General features: G+C 49.0%; 5 non-coding genes and 1 pseudogene across 5 annotated transcripts; all 6 read right to left on the bottom strand.

The window, feature by feature from the left end:
• Window positions 1-6,030: 6,030 nt before the first annotated feature.
• On the bottom strand, window positions 6,031-10,829 carry LOC125507337 (annotated as a pseudogene).
• Window positions 9,617-9,683, bottom strand: LOC125511748. Its single transcript, XR_007285100.1, has one exon. It is a non-coding gene; the product is annotated as a small nucleolar RNA Z105 (small nucleolar RNA).
• LOC125511915 lies at window positions 9,747-9,833 on the bottom strand. Its single transcript, XR_007285185.1, has one exon. It is a non-coding gene; the product is annotated as a small nucleolar RNA SNOR75 (small nucleolar RNA).
• On the bottom strand, window positions 9,910-9,996 carry LOC125511918. The gene has a single exon (XR_007285187.1). It is a non-coding gene; the product is annotated as a small nucleolar RNA SNOR75 (small nucleolar RNA).
• Window positions 10,027-10,172, bottom strand: LOC125511867. Its single transcript, XR_007285139.1, has one exon. It is a non-coding gene; the product is annotated as a small nucleolar RNA F1/F2/snoR5a (small nucleolar RNA).
• Window positions 10,264-10,349, bottom strand: LOC125511740. The gene has a single exon (XR_007285094.1). It is a non-coding gene; the product is annotated as a small nucleolar RNA Z196/R39/R59 family (small nucleolar RNA).
• Window positions 10,830-14,257: the final 3,428 nt, after the last annotated feature.

Genomic DNA, 14,257 nt, shown 5'->3' with positions numbered 1-14,257 from the left:
TGACCCAAGTTCTTCATTTATCCTCCCGGTGAAATAAGTTTCTCGTCTCCTTGTTGATATAAATCCAATCTATCGTTTCCGTTAGTGCCAGAATTTCACATCATAGTTTTGAGAGGTCTTCCATAAGCCCACATCAAGCTTATCCTTTCGTTGTTGATAATCCAACAACTCCGCTCTAGCATTTGTTGTAAGCGTGATCTTATAGATCTTGTTTCCTTCCGTTCATTCCATCCATTCTTTCTTTTCTTCCGGTGGCATTGTGATGTTTCTCTCTTCTCGCATCATCTCAAGTTGTGAGGATCGTCTTCTTTTCGTGCCTATCCATTTAACCGGAGTGTTGTGTACTTTTGCTCAAGCTCTTTCATTTTATCAAGTCTTTCATCTCTTTTCAACCGAAGTGCTACCCGAATCGGTTCTTTCTTTTCCTCTTTCTTAACGGAGTGCTTTCAACTTCGTTCATCTCCGTTGCATTCTTTTCTCGAAATGGCTTAACCTCTCAAGGTTCTTTGGTTTCACTCATTGGTCTAAGAAGCAACTTAGTTTTACCTCTCGTCTTCCTCTTCCGTTTTCCCTCCGGTGCCATCCTAGATCTCGGGACGAGATCCTCTTGTAGTGGTGGAGTGTTGTGACGCCCCAAGACCGATGCTCGAGAAGACTTCCATAGGTTCCGGGTTTCTCCGTGTGTTTCATTTTTGCTTGCACTTTTATTCTTGCATTGCATCATGTCATCATGTCATCATGTCATAAATCTTTTGCATCTCAACTAAATAATTTGTGTGGATCTTCGATCCATTTAAATCGAGGGAAGAGTGACTTCTCTTTATAACATTATCCTCCTAATATTTAGGGAGCTATTATAAATATTCCATTAATTTGGAATCATCATAACACACGTGCAAAATAATTCTCATGTCTATTCCTCTTCGAGTTTGACCTTCAAACCTTGCCAATATCTCTCATCTCTTTTATCGAGGCTCCTCCTAAATTCTCAACATTTATGGACCTTCCTTTTACCGAGTCTTAGTTCAAACCTTTTGTTTAAATTCAAATGAGTTTGGATTTAAACTTTGCAATCTTGGCCTTTTTCTTTTTTCTCGGAACAAGCACATTTTTGTGAGCCCGGGAAGTTTATCCGCGTGTCCAACTCCTTCCCCTATCCTCCCTTTCTTTTCTTTCTTATCCATGTGATGTTTTTTTCTTGAGAAGAGAGTGTAGAGAGGAGAGAACGCAGCCCAACAAATTGGCCTAAGGCCCAGCCACCGGTCTCCCTAGGCGCGGCCCTCCCTCTCCACTAGGCCCATCACTCCCCGCTGCCCACCTGGGCCTCACAAACTCCAGCTAAGGCCCGAGCGAACCCTAGACTATCTCCCTCTTGTTCCCGTGCCCGATCCCTATCTCTCCCCTCTCGTTCCCGTGGCTGCCGCCCACGTCCTCGATGCCATCTCTCGCTCTCTCCTCGATCCCTACTCCCTCCTCTCGCTTCCTCCCTCACCTTCTCAGCGCGACCAAGGGGGATCCCAATCCCCATGGCCATGCAACCTCGCGTGCCCAGGACCCCAAGCAGGAGCGATGTCCTTGTCTCCTCGCTCGCGCCTCCTTCGGTCCCATGGCGATGCCGTCCGGCCACAGCCACCTGCGTGCCCGACGCCGCCCCGCCTCCAAGTTCGCCGCCGCCTCGCTGTCGCCATGGCCCGAAGCCGCGCCTCGGTTGCTTCTTGTACCGCAGCCGCCGGCCTCTCCTTCCTCCTGCGTGGTTCCCCCTGCCGCCTTGCCGCCGTCGAGCTGCGCCGCAGCGCCGACCTCGATCTGCCCTTGCAGCTGCTGCTTCGCCACCACGCGCCCACGTTGACTCGGGTGAGTCCAGCACCATGACTCGATGCTGCTCTGGCCGTACCCACCTCGGGCCTTCAACCACGACGCCCGCCATGGCCCTCCTCGCATTGCTGCTCCTTGGTTTCGTCCTCTGTCACGACCATCTCCTCCCCAACGCCCTTGCGGAGGCTGTTGCTGCAGGACCACCACGACACCATCTCCGGAGCCCAAGTCCAAGGACTAACGCGCTCGGGTAACTCATCAAGTACATCTTCGTCAAGATCGATGCTTGGACAGGCACCGTTTGCTTGGATTACGTCAAGTACCACGACGATCGTCGAGACCGCCAAGTTCTACTACCGATGAACGTTTTGGAATCGCCAAGTCAAACTACAACGCGAAGACCATGTACAACTACTGATCCCGTGGATGTCACCAAGTACCCCATCGGCAAGACCTACGCCCGAACAATCACACCGGCTCTGTGGATTTCAGCAAGACCCTCGACGACCTACTCCGTGAACGTGTACCACTACGCCGCCCTAACGTCTACAGAACATGTACCACAACCATCATTGAAGACCCCGCGGATGTCAAGTTCCATGTCGTGACCCCGAACATCTACGGACATGAACCACTACTTCCCTCGGCGTCCCGAGAATGTCTACTTCCCCTACACCGCATCGTACTCGAACCCCTCCGATAACGCACGCTTCGAAGGTATAACCTCGAGACGACGTCCGTGAATGAATGCTTGCGATGTTTGAGAGGCTCGTGTTGCGCCGTGTCCAAATTGTCACTCGTTTCCTTGTCGCCAACTCGTGGGACACCCGGAATCCAGGAACGCCCCACCATCTTTTGCACGCATCCGCACAGCTCTCCTTTGCATCGGTATCTCAATCGAGTTACTGGAACCGGAACATTGTCGTGGCACCGTTTCATTATCGTCGTCGTGGCACCCCTTTTGTTTCCGCCACGATGACAAAAATGCTTCTTAATGCTCTTATCAAGTCTTAATAAAAAATTGCATAAAACTTGTTCATGTCATCCGCATCATGATAACAATAATTAAAATGTTTAAATTGTTGTTGCAATAAATTACTAATGCATAGGGGGATTTACCAGATTTGTTGTATCCGGCCCCATTTAAAATTGTTTAGATAGATAATTCCTTTATGTTTCACCTCTTGACATGCTTAACAACATTTAATATTGTTGGGTACACAAACGAGATCGAACTAAATAATGGATTGTGGTGTTTCGTCAATATGCAACCCGTTGCATATTGAGCTCCACTTAAATTGTAGTGTTGTTTGTTGCACTTTGCCATGTCATGCTTCTTTAAACCGAACATGCATCATCCCATGGTTGTTTACTATGTTGTTTGCTTTCTTTCCGGTGTACTTCTCGGTAATCCGGTAACGTCGTGTTGTGAGGATTCGTTCGACTACGTCCGTTTGTCTTCTTCATGGACTCATTCTTCTTCCTTGCGGGATTTCAGGCAAGATGACCATACCCTCAAAATCACTTCTATCTTTGCTTGCTAGTTGCTCGCTCTTTTGTTATGCCTGTGCTGCGATACCTACCACTTGCTTATCATGCCTCCCATATTGTTAAACCAAGCCTCTAACCCACCTTATCCTAGCAAACCGTTGTTTGGCTACGTTACCGCTTTGCTCAGCCCCTCTTATAGCGTTGTTAGTTGCAGGTGAAGATTGAAGTTTGTTCCTTATTGGAACATGGAGATGTTCCTTGTTGGAACATGATATTTGTTGGGATATCACAATATATCTTATTTTAATTAATGCATCTATATACTTGGTAAAGGATGGAAGGCTCGGCCTTATGCCTGGTGTTTTGTTCCACTCTTGCCGCCCTAGTTTCCGTCATATCGGTGTTATGTTCCTGGATTTTACGTTCCTTACGCGGTTGGGTTATAATGGGAACCCCTTGACAGTTCGCCTTGAATAAAACTCCTCCAGCAATGCCCAACATTGGTTTTACCATTCGCCACCTAGCCTTTTCTTTCCCTTGGGTTCTGCAGACTCAAGGGTCATCTTTATTTAACCCCCCCCCCCCCCGGGCCAGTGCTCCTCTGAGTGTTGGTCCGACCGAGTAGACTGCGGGGCCACCTCGAGGCAACTTGAGGGTTGGTTTTACTCATAGGATGTCTCATCTGAGTGTGCCCTAAGAACGAGGTATGTGCAGCTCCTATCGGGATTTGTCGGCACATTCAGGCGGTGTTGCTGGATTTGTTTTACCATTGTTGAAATGTCTTGTAACCGGGATTCCGAGTCTGATCGGGTCTTCCCGCTAGAAGGAATATCCTTCGTTGACCGTGAGAGCTTGTGATGGGCTAAGTTGGGACACCCCTGCAAGGATTTGAACTTTCGAAAGCCATGCCCGCAGTTATGGGAAGATGGGAATTTGTTAATGTCCGGTTGTAGAAAACCTGAAGTTGACCTTAATTAAGATACATCAACCGCGTGTGTAACCGTGATGGTCTCTTTCCGGCGGAGTCCGGGAAGTGAACACGGTGTTGGAGTTATGCTTGACGTAGGTTGTTCTAGGATCACGTCTTGATCATAGTTTCACGATCGTGCTTTGCCTTCTCTTCTCGCTCTCTTGCGTATGTTAGCCACCATATATGCTAGTCGCTTGCTGCAGCTTCACATCATACCTTTACCTTACCCATAAGCTTAAATAGTCTTGATCGCGAGGGTGTGAGATTGCTGAGTCCCCGTGACTCACAGATACTTCCAAAACCAACTTGCAGGTGCCGAGGTTACCGTGCAGCTGACGCAACCAAGCTAAAGGACGAGCTCGATGAAGATCTTGTCCTTTATGTTGTTTCATTCTAGTTGATCAGTAGTGGAGCCCAGTCGGGACGATCAGGGATCTGTGTAGCATTTGGGGTAGTCTTCTTTTATTTTGGTTCCATAGTCGAACCTTGATTGTATCTGGGTGATGTAATGCTTTATTCATGTAATTGTGTGAAGTGGCGATTGTAAGCAACTATGTTTCTCTTTCCCTTATATATTACATGGGTTGTGTGAAGATTACCTCACTTGCGACATTGCTTTCAATGCAGTTATGCCTCTAAGTCATGCTTCGACACATGGAAGATATAGCCGCATCGAGGGCGTTACAAGCCCTTGTCCACTTACTTTAGAATTTTCTTTGGACCTTGAGGACGGTCATGGAAAACACTGGAAGTGCAGTTAACACCACACGCACAAGGACGCGCCGGCCCGCCATGCTCATGAGCCGGCCCTTCCACCCCGCCAGTCTAGCACGAATTCGATCAATTATGAATTGGAAGTGCACCAGCCGCAATTTCCGTGTGGAGATAGGCAGGCCGAGGTAGGTGGTTGGGAAGGAGGATTGCTGCCCTCTGAAGCTTGCCAGCACCTCGGACAGCTGAATGTCACTGCAGTTGATCGGTATCACCGATGACTTTGCCTGGTTCAGCTTGAGCCCTGTGCAGTCGCCAAATTTGTCCAGCAGAAATAACAGCATTTCCACCTCTTCCTTCTCAGGGTTTGCAAAAATCACCGCATTATCCGCGTATAAGCTGGCTCTCATGCTGATCCCCCGACTTGGCTGCGGCATCATTGCTCCCTCCGCTGCAGCAGCTTCAAACAGGTGGTGGAGTGGGTCGATCGCCATGATGAAGAGCAGCGGCGAGAGGGGATCGCCTTGCCTAAACCCGCACCCGTGGGCAATCGGAGGCCCTGGGACTCCGTTGTGCATGCATGATGACGATGCCGAAGAGAGCAGCAGCGCAATCCAGTCTCTCCATCTTGAGGGGAAGCCCATCCGCTCCATCAGCTCGAACAAGTACTCCCAGGAAACAGAATCAAAGGCTTTCGCTATATCTATTTTGAAAAACAGGGCCTTCTTCTTCATGCGTTGCAGCCTTTTAACTAAACTTTGCACATATTGGAAGCTGCCGTGGATGCACTTTCCTTTTTGAAACATCGTCTGCGCTGGAGAGATGATCGCACTAAGAGCCCCAGTCAGCCTGGTGGAGAGGACCTTCGAGATGAGTTTTGCAATTGAGTGAATAAGGTTGATCGGCCGAAAATGCCCCACTGCTGTAGCTCCATTTTTTTGGGGCAGGAGCACAATCAGGGCAGCGTTGAGGCTTGCACAGTTTTGCCCTGAGAGCTGATAGAATTTTTGAAAAACTGCCATGATGTCCTCTTTGATTATATGTCAATATGATCTGAAAAATTGGCCATTGAATCCATCCGGACCCGAGGCTTTGTCCGTCAGGGAGTCGACGATCGCAACCCAAACTTCTGCATGCGAGAAGGGGGCATCCAATCCCTGCAGGTTGATCATCGGGACGTTTATTCTATCCCAGCAAAGAGTTCTCTGACGAGGCTCCTGCTTGCCCAGACTATTGTGGAAGTGATCGTGTATTATTTTCTCTTTTCCCTCGTGCTTGTAGACCTCTATGTTGCCGTTCGTGAGGGAGTGGATGTGGTTTTTCCTTCTTCTCGCTCTCATTCTTGCATGGAAGAACTTTGTGCTCACATCTCCGACCCTCAGCCATGTGATTCTTGAAGCTTGCCTCCTTCGTGCTCTCTCGATGGCAGTCAATCCTAAGATCTTGAGCTTCAGCTGTTTTTTGAGATTGAGCTCCGCTGTCGATAGCCTTCTGCTCTCCTGGGCTAGATCGAGCAAACAAATGACTTCGTTTGCAATGTGAAACTGCATGCTTGCCCTTCCAAGCGTGGCTTTGCTCCAGATCTTCAGATCCGCTGCCGTCCGCTCAAGCTTCTTCTTCACCCTGACGAAAGGGCAGTCGTGGTGTACTGGCCTTTGCCACGCCCGCAGGACAGTTTCCGTAAAGCGGGGGAAGCGCGGCCAGAAGCTCTCAAACCTGAAGCGCGCCTGTCTGCAGGGTTTGCTTGCGGCTGTCAGATAGAGCGGGCAATGATCTGAAAAGGAGGTAGAGGTAGCCACAAGGATGTGATCAGGGTGCATCTCTTCCCAGTGCTCGTTGCAGAAAACTTTACCGATGCTGCAAAGGGTTGGGACTTCTCTTTCGTTGCTCCATGTGAAACGACGGTTTTTGCATTTTATCTCTCTCAGTCCCGCTTGATCAATGGCCCTTCGAAACTTTCCAATCATCCTTCTGTTTATGGCCCTTCGAAACTTTCCAATCATCCTTCTGTTTATATTGGCATTGTTCTTGTCTGCAGCCTGGTAGATCATGTTAAAGTCACCATTGATCATCCAGGGCTTAGCCGTAGGGGGAGCTGCCGCGGCAATTTCAGCCATGAAGTTATCTTTCTGTGCGTCATCTGTTGGTCCATAGACCATAGTGATCCAGAAGTGAAGTCCTGATTGGAGCTCAAGAACCCTAGCCGGCGAGAGGGCGCGCCCTGAGTCAGAGAAGGAGAAGAACTGGGCCACCGGGTCCTCCACCGGCACGGCCTGCACCGGGCGAAGGGGCTGAGGCGGGGTGGCGCGCAGAACATTGGTGCTGGAGTTCTTCTCTTCCTCCCGACGACCAACTGAGCGACGCCTTCCGACCGGGGTGCGGCTGCACTAGCGATGCACGCTGTTGACGACGTCCTCGCCGCTGCCCCTGGCATGACAGTCGTGCCCGAGCAAACGGTCCCTCCAAGACCGGCTCAGGCCACCGCTGCCACCATCGCCTTCACGGTCGCGACCAGCGCCGCCCAGGACCGGGCCGACACGCGGCGCGGAGCTGCGCGCCCTGCCCAATCTGTCCTCCACGCGGGTGACCCAAGTGCCCGACTCGATGCGAGGGAGAGGGCGGTCGTTGCTGTCCTCCGAGGAGGGCAGGCCGCTCTGCCCCGAGTGGGAGGAGCGCGGCGAGAGGGGCGACTAGTCCTCGAGCAGGTCGACGTGGATCAGCATGTCATAGCGACGGGCACCAGGCAGCAGAGGGACGCGGCGGTCGTCGAGGGCGATGCCAACGATCTCATCAGAGCAGCCGGTGCCGCGCTTCATCACCCAGAGGGCGCGCCTGGTCGAGATGTGGGCTACATCCTAGACCCAGAGCCAGCACGCAAAGGTCTTGGTATGGCCCCTCTCCAAAGTGCGCGAGTCCAGCCGATCGACACGGCCGATGTCTCCGAGGGCCTCCTCGGCGCCCGGCAAAGACCAGAACTGCATGAGCGGGTCTTCAATCACCACGTGCACATGGTGGTTGAACTTGAGGATTGCGGCGTGGTCGTCTTCATTCCACGCCCTGATGAAGTACTTGCAGCCGTCGACCTGCACGCCACACGGCATTGTCCCAATGAGCGGGAAGGTCGAAGTGGACGGGGAAGGCTTCGGGCTGGTGCGCCATGACGCGCAACTGGTGCGGGCTGGTGGAGAGCTGCTCAATGATCACCCTGCCGACCGCTGCTGGGGTGGTAGAGTGCGAGCGGTCGGCAGCGGTGAGAGTGACGGCATGCTGGCGCAGAATGTGCTCCTCGATCTCCAGCACCAGGGTGGCCACGGTCACCCTGTGGCTCTGGCACGGCCGCCTGGCCGGATCGCACAGGAGAAGGCAATTCATGTGGGTGTGGGGATGCTCGTCCGGGAAGACGAGGCGGTCCCGGACTGGGGCGCGCGCGGTCGCATGAAAATTGTCCAGTTTGTTGAAATCCAATTTGAAGTTTACACGGACAAGGTTTAAGGTCCATCTCCAGCACCAGTGTGATTCACTGTTGCTGCCCTATGGAGAATTGTAAAAACGTTAAACACATGTTCGGGACTACTGGGCAAACCACATAATTAACCCCTTGGGGGAAAGCTGTCTTAATTCATGGAATTGATGCTGAGGAAATCTGGCTACTGATGTCTTTAGAGCATATCTAGTGGCTTGTGCAAATGGTGGTCTATACCAAATTTAGACTACCACATGTCAAAAAACGTCTTGAGTGGCTTGTCTATTGCGTTGTCTAAAATTTAGACAATGTTTAAACTAGCTACTCGTTGACCACATTTGGACAACCAAGCCACAATGTCTAAACCAAAAATGTTGGCTGATGAGCTCAGCCATTCACCAATTCAGAGCAATTGAAGAACGTCGGCAAGGAGGCGGCTGCACCAGCGCTGGACACGGAGATCGTTGCGCCTGGACCGCCGCCTCATCAGGGTTGAACCTGTTGCTATTGTTTATTTCTCGTGAATTATATAGGGTGTTGCTAGTGTTGAACCTAAAATAATTTCACGGCTCATTTATTTTCTCCTTTTACATGTCTTGCGGATGAAAAAAATAAATGAGAACAACTCAGAAATGACCAACATAAGATTTTTAGAAAATATAGCTGCTATAAAATACTATTAAAATATATGAAAGAGAATATAGACATCATGTATATAGACAATCCGCTGGAAAACTTAAGTTGTCTAAAAGAAAATCTTTTTACACCATTGTGTATATGTAGATATAGACTATCAAATTTAGACAAGCCACTAGGGATGCTCTTACAATCTGGCCAGTGACGTTCCCTTTTGCTCCATTGCACGTTCTGGGCGAAAGGTACTCAGAACCGCGTTTTGGTTTCATTCCCCTTCTAATTACGTCGTTCTGCTGGATCAGTAACTGCAAATTTTACTTCCAGGAAAAGATGCGGCTCCTCTTTTGTTCTACTACCTTCATCCTCGGGTTAAGCCGGAACATTTTGTTTCATTATTAAAAATACGACCATGTTAGGTTTTTGGCATGAAACAGATCTTGCTTGTTCCAGATCTCACACAAAACATTGTTAGCAGAAAATCATCAGCACCGGTGAAACAAAAGAAAACCATATTTGCGGCAACTTGACATTCAGAATGAGTAGGAGGATTTTATCATCAAATAGATCGGACAACAATTGTATTCCTCATCATGCCAGCAACACAAATCTTACCAAAATAGTGAAAGAGAAACGCAAGCAAAGGATCTGACTAAGCAAATGTTCCCTCAGACAAATGCCTCGATTGTCCACACGGTTTAATAGAATGGATTACGTCAGACTCGTCATCTGTTTTCATCATCACAGAGAACCAAGAGCTACGAAAAACAGGGGAAGATGCAAAAACAGAGCAGCTTGAAAGAAAAAAAGCGATGAACAAGGGACGTTCTCTCAGACAAATGCCTCGTATTGTCCCCATGGTTTAAGGAATGGATTGTATCGGACATCTAATCAGTGTTGATCATCACCGAGAACAAAGCACAAACAATTTACAAAAATGAGTGAATGTAAACGGGGGTATAGTAACAGGAAGCTCCTGGTACGGGAGCAGCCAGTGTCGCAAAAACCCGTTTCCTTCTCGCTCTCTGCCAATCTAACGAGAAACAAGGCCATTGAAAGAGACCAAGCATCAGATACCTCATGGCATTCGTCCTACCGTAACAATCAAATCACAGATCCTAGGTAAGCAAATCAAAGAAAGGGGATTTTCTAAAACTAGATCGGAGGACAAGAAAATAGATGCAATCTCAGTCGAAAGATGGTGATTGTTGTTGAGATAATCACAGAGGAACTCAGCATAATTAAACGATTACATCACCGATTGCAACCAATCGAAAAACTTGAGAAAAGAAACAAAAGGAAATCAAGAAAACAGAGAAGGAGGCGGAGGGGGTGAGATCAGATGGTAGTGCATGTTGTTTCTCATCATCTGTAGATGCAGAGATTTGGTTATGGATTGGTTTATCCTCATTTCAATCCCCCGGAGAACCGCCTCGAAACAGAAAGACAAGGCAACAAGAAGAGCGGAGGAAAATGGGGAGAAGAATCCCAGGTGAGATCAGATGGTAGTGCATGTTGTTTCTCATCATCTGTAGATGCAGAGATTTGGTTATGGATGGATTTATCCTCATTTCAACCCCGGAGAAACGAATCAAATCGAAGACAAAGAAGAAGCAACAAACATACCGAAGGAAAATGGGGAGAAGAATCCCAGTTCTGCTGGTCTGGGCGAGACGCGCTTGGCTTGGGTGCCAATCGCAGGTGCAGGAAGAATTCCTTTTATAGCCGGTGGCGGCGGCGGCTAGGGTTTGCTCGGTTTGCACCGAGGACTCGCCGAACGGGGGTGCAATACTGGGCCGGGCTAAGATGCCGTGCTATGGGCCGAAGTGCGCTGTGCATTGCAAAGATTAAATATCTAATATACTGGTTTCTCAACAACTACTGGTGCCCTCAAAAAAATATCTACTGGTGCATTTTGCGAAACTCAAAACAAAAAAAATGAACATTTTTTTCTTTAACGAAAGAATCTACTAGTTCATTTCCCTAGCTGTATGCCCAAGTGGCCGACATTTTTTTGTCTTCTAAAAAAGGTTTATTATTATAGTTCTAAGCCTCAAGCATAATCCAAATTACATAGAGGTCCCTCGAACAACGAAGGCCACTTCCGCTACCAGAACGAATCATCGAGGCGTCGTTGTCATCGCTACCCTACCAAAGTCGGGCTAGCCTTGTCGATGACCTTTGAAAGTCTCCGTGCACTTGCCCTTGAGGACCAACGCCTTGGAACGCAAGTCATCATTTTATGAACCCTTGAATCAATATGAAGTGTCATTGTGCACGCACGATGAGAAATCCTAACCTCACGCCTCAAGGAGACCGCATGAATTCATGTTGGAGATCCGTCGGCTCCATCCAGACGAACGAACTTGTAGTGGTACCAAGATCTCATAAGCTACCCTACCGAAAAAGTTTTTTTTACCGAAAAAGTCATAAGCTACCCTACATGATTGTGCTCATCCATATGTAATTCATGCAGTGAATCTGTTGCTATGTGATGAATGATTAATTTGTGTCCATATTATCATGGATGGATGGATATTGATAGATCTATATTGCTCATATTTCACTAATCTAATTATTGGCATGTCTGCAAAGAAAGCATAACAATGAAAGTAGTGTGTGTTACATGGATTAGTTCCATATATTTGAAGCTTTTCCCGGGTGACAGTAGGAAACGAAACATTCGACGAGTTTGCCTTGCTAATATAAAAAATATTTATTAGCATTTACCATTGTAACATAGGTCGTGAGAGTAATATATTTACTTTTTGCAGGTAGAGTAATATGGCTTTCAATTTATATGGAGTGAATCCCGGTTTTCACCCCCTATTTTGACTTTTCTGGCACTAATTACCCCATTTAGCTAGATTTCATCCGTTTTACCCCATTTCGTAAAAGTTTTGCCACAATTTACCATGTTTAAAATTTATGAGCGTTCTGACCTGTAGGTCACAATTGTCAAGTCCAGCTGGTATGCCACGTCGATGATTTTTCCTAGCTATTTTACTCACTTCTGAACCAGGCCACACTACTTCTCCCGACCGGACCTGGCCGATGGAGGTCGATTGTGTTGCGTCGAACACACAACGCCCGAGTCGGTCGAGCGTCACACTCGTATCCAGTTGCTCATCCGCAATCAATTGCATTGCCCGTCCTTCTGAACGCACACACCTGTCAGGCTCGCTCGAACCTAGGGTTAGGGACTTTCAGTCGACAGCCACGCCGATGCCGATGGCGGCGGCGGCGGGTGTTGAGCGACGGCCATGCGATTTTGTACATCCACGAGCAGGGTTGTATAATCCGTGACATCAAGGCGGGGAAATGAGCCCTGGACTCCGACGGCTCCGTCAAGCTTGCCGACGTCGGTGTGGGCGCGTCCATGTACGTGACCAGTGACCCCATCAGGTTGTGCTCAGTTCTTCTTCCAACTTTGGCAACATAGCACGGACCCCATCAGACCGTGTGATTCCGTACATCCACGGGCAAGGTCGTATAATCCGCGACATCAAGGTAGGAAATGAGCCATGGACTCCGAAGACTCCGTCAAGCTCGCTGATGTCGAGGGCGCGTCCATGTACGTGACCGGTGACCCATCAGGTTAGTGCTCAATTCTTCTTCCTACTCTACCGAGATAGCAGGAGCCCATCAGGCCATGCTCAGTTGATGGCGGGTCTATGGCGATGCCTAGTCCAACAAATCGGCGAGGTTGGTGAACAAACAAGCCCACTCTGTCTGTACATACCCCGTACCACATGGTTTTGACCATCTCTATCATAGCAATTTGTGTATTCTGAAAAAAAATTCAGACTCATGCATTTGCAAGTGAGGTGTTTGATTCAGACAGCCAGCCGCCACCCCTCTTACCTGCCGCTCACTCCAACGATCGCCAACCGCCACTCCACTTGCATGCCGCTCGTCGCCTACGTCGTCCTACCCCCTCAAAAGAAAGTATGCAGTGGTTTGGGGCAGTTGTTGGGGAACGCGGTAATTTCAAAAAATTCCTACGCACACGCAAGATCCATCTAGGTTATGCATAACAACGAGAGAGGAGAGTGTTGTCCATGTACCCTCGTAGACCGTAAGCGGAAGCATTATGATAACGCGGTTGATGTAGTCGTACGTCTTCACGATCCGACCGATCCTAGTACCGAAGGTACGGCACCTCCGCGATCTACACACGTTCAACTCGATGACGTCCCACGAACTCTAGATCCAGCTGAGGTCGAGGGAGAGTTTCGTCAGCACGACGGCGAGATGACGGTAATGATGAAGTTACCGACACAGGGCTTTGCCTAAGCTCTACAACAATATGACCGACGTGGAAATCTGTGGAGGTGGTCACCGCACACGGCTAAACAATCAACTTGTCTGTCTATGGGGTTCCCCCTCCCCACGTATATAAAGGAAGGAGGGGGAGGTCGGCCGACCCTCCTCGACGCGCCCCCAAGAGGGGAATCCTACTATGACTCCAAGTCCTAGTAGGTTTCCACCAAAAGGGATGGAGGGGGGAGGAAGGAGAGGGATAGGGGAAAGGAAAAGGGGGGCGTCGCCCCCCTTCCTAGTCCAATTTGGACTGAAAGGGGAGGGGGCGCGCGGCCTGCCCTGGCCGCCCCTCTCTCTCTCCACTAAGGCCTATCGAGGCCCATTAGTTCCCCCGGGGTTTCCGATAACCCTCCGGCACTCTTGTTTTATTTGAAACTTCTCCGAAACACTTCCGGTGTCCGAACATATCTGTCCAATATAGCAATCTTTATGTCTCGACCATTACGAGACTCCTCGTCATGTCTGTGATCATATCCAGGACTCTGAACTACCTTCGGTACATCAAAACACATAAACTCATAATATCGATCGTCACCGAACGTTAAGCGTGCGCTGTGTGGACCCTACGAGTTCGAGAACTACGTAGACATGACCGAGACTCACTTCCGGTCAATAACCAATAGCGGAACCTGGATGCTCATATTGGTTTCTACATATTCTATGAAGATCTTTATCGGTCAAACCGCATAACAACATACGGTGTTCCCTTTGTCATTGGTATGTTACTTGCCTGAGATTTGATCGTCGGTATCTCAATACCTAGTTCAATCTCATTACCAGCAAGTCTCTTTACTAGTTCTGTAATGCAACATCCCATAACTAACTCATTAGTCACATTGCTTGCAAGGCTT

The sequence above is a fragment of the Triticum urartu genome, chromosome 5 (genome assembly GCF_003073215.2).
Source record: "Triticum urartu cultivar G1812 chromosome 5, Tu2.1, whole genome shotgun sequence".
NCBI classification, from domain to species: domain Eukaryota; kingdom Viridiplantae; phylum Streptophyta; class Magnoliopsida; order Poales; family Poaceae; genus Triticum; species Triticum urartu.
Note: the sequence above shows the minus strand (reverse complement) of the source record. Positions and strands in the feature narration are given on the sequence as shown.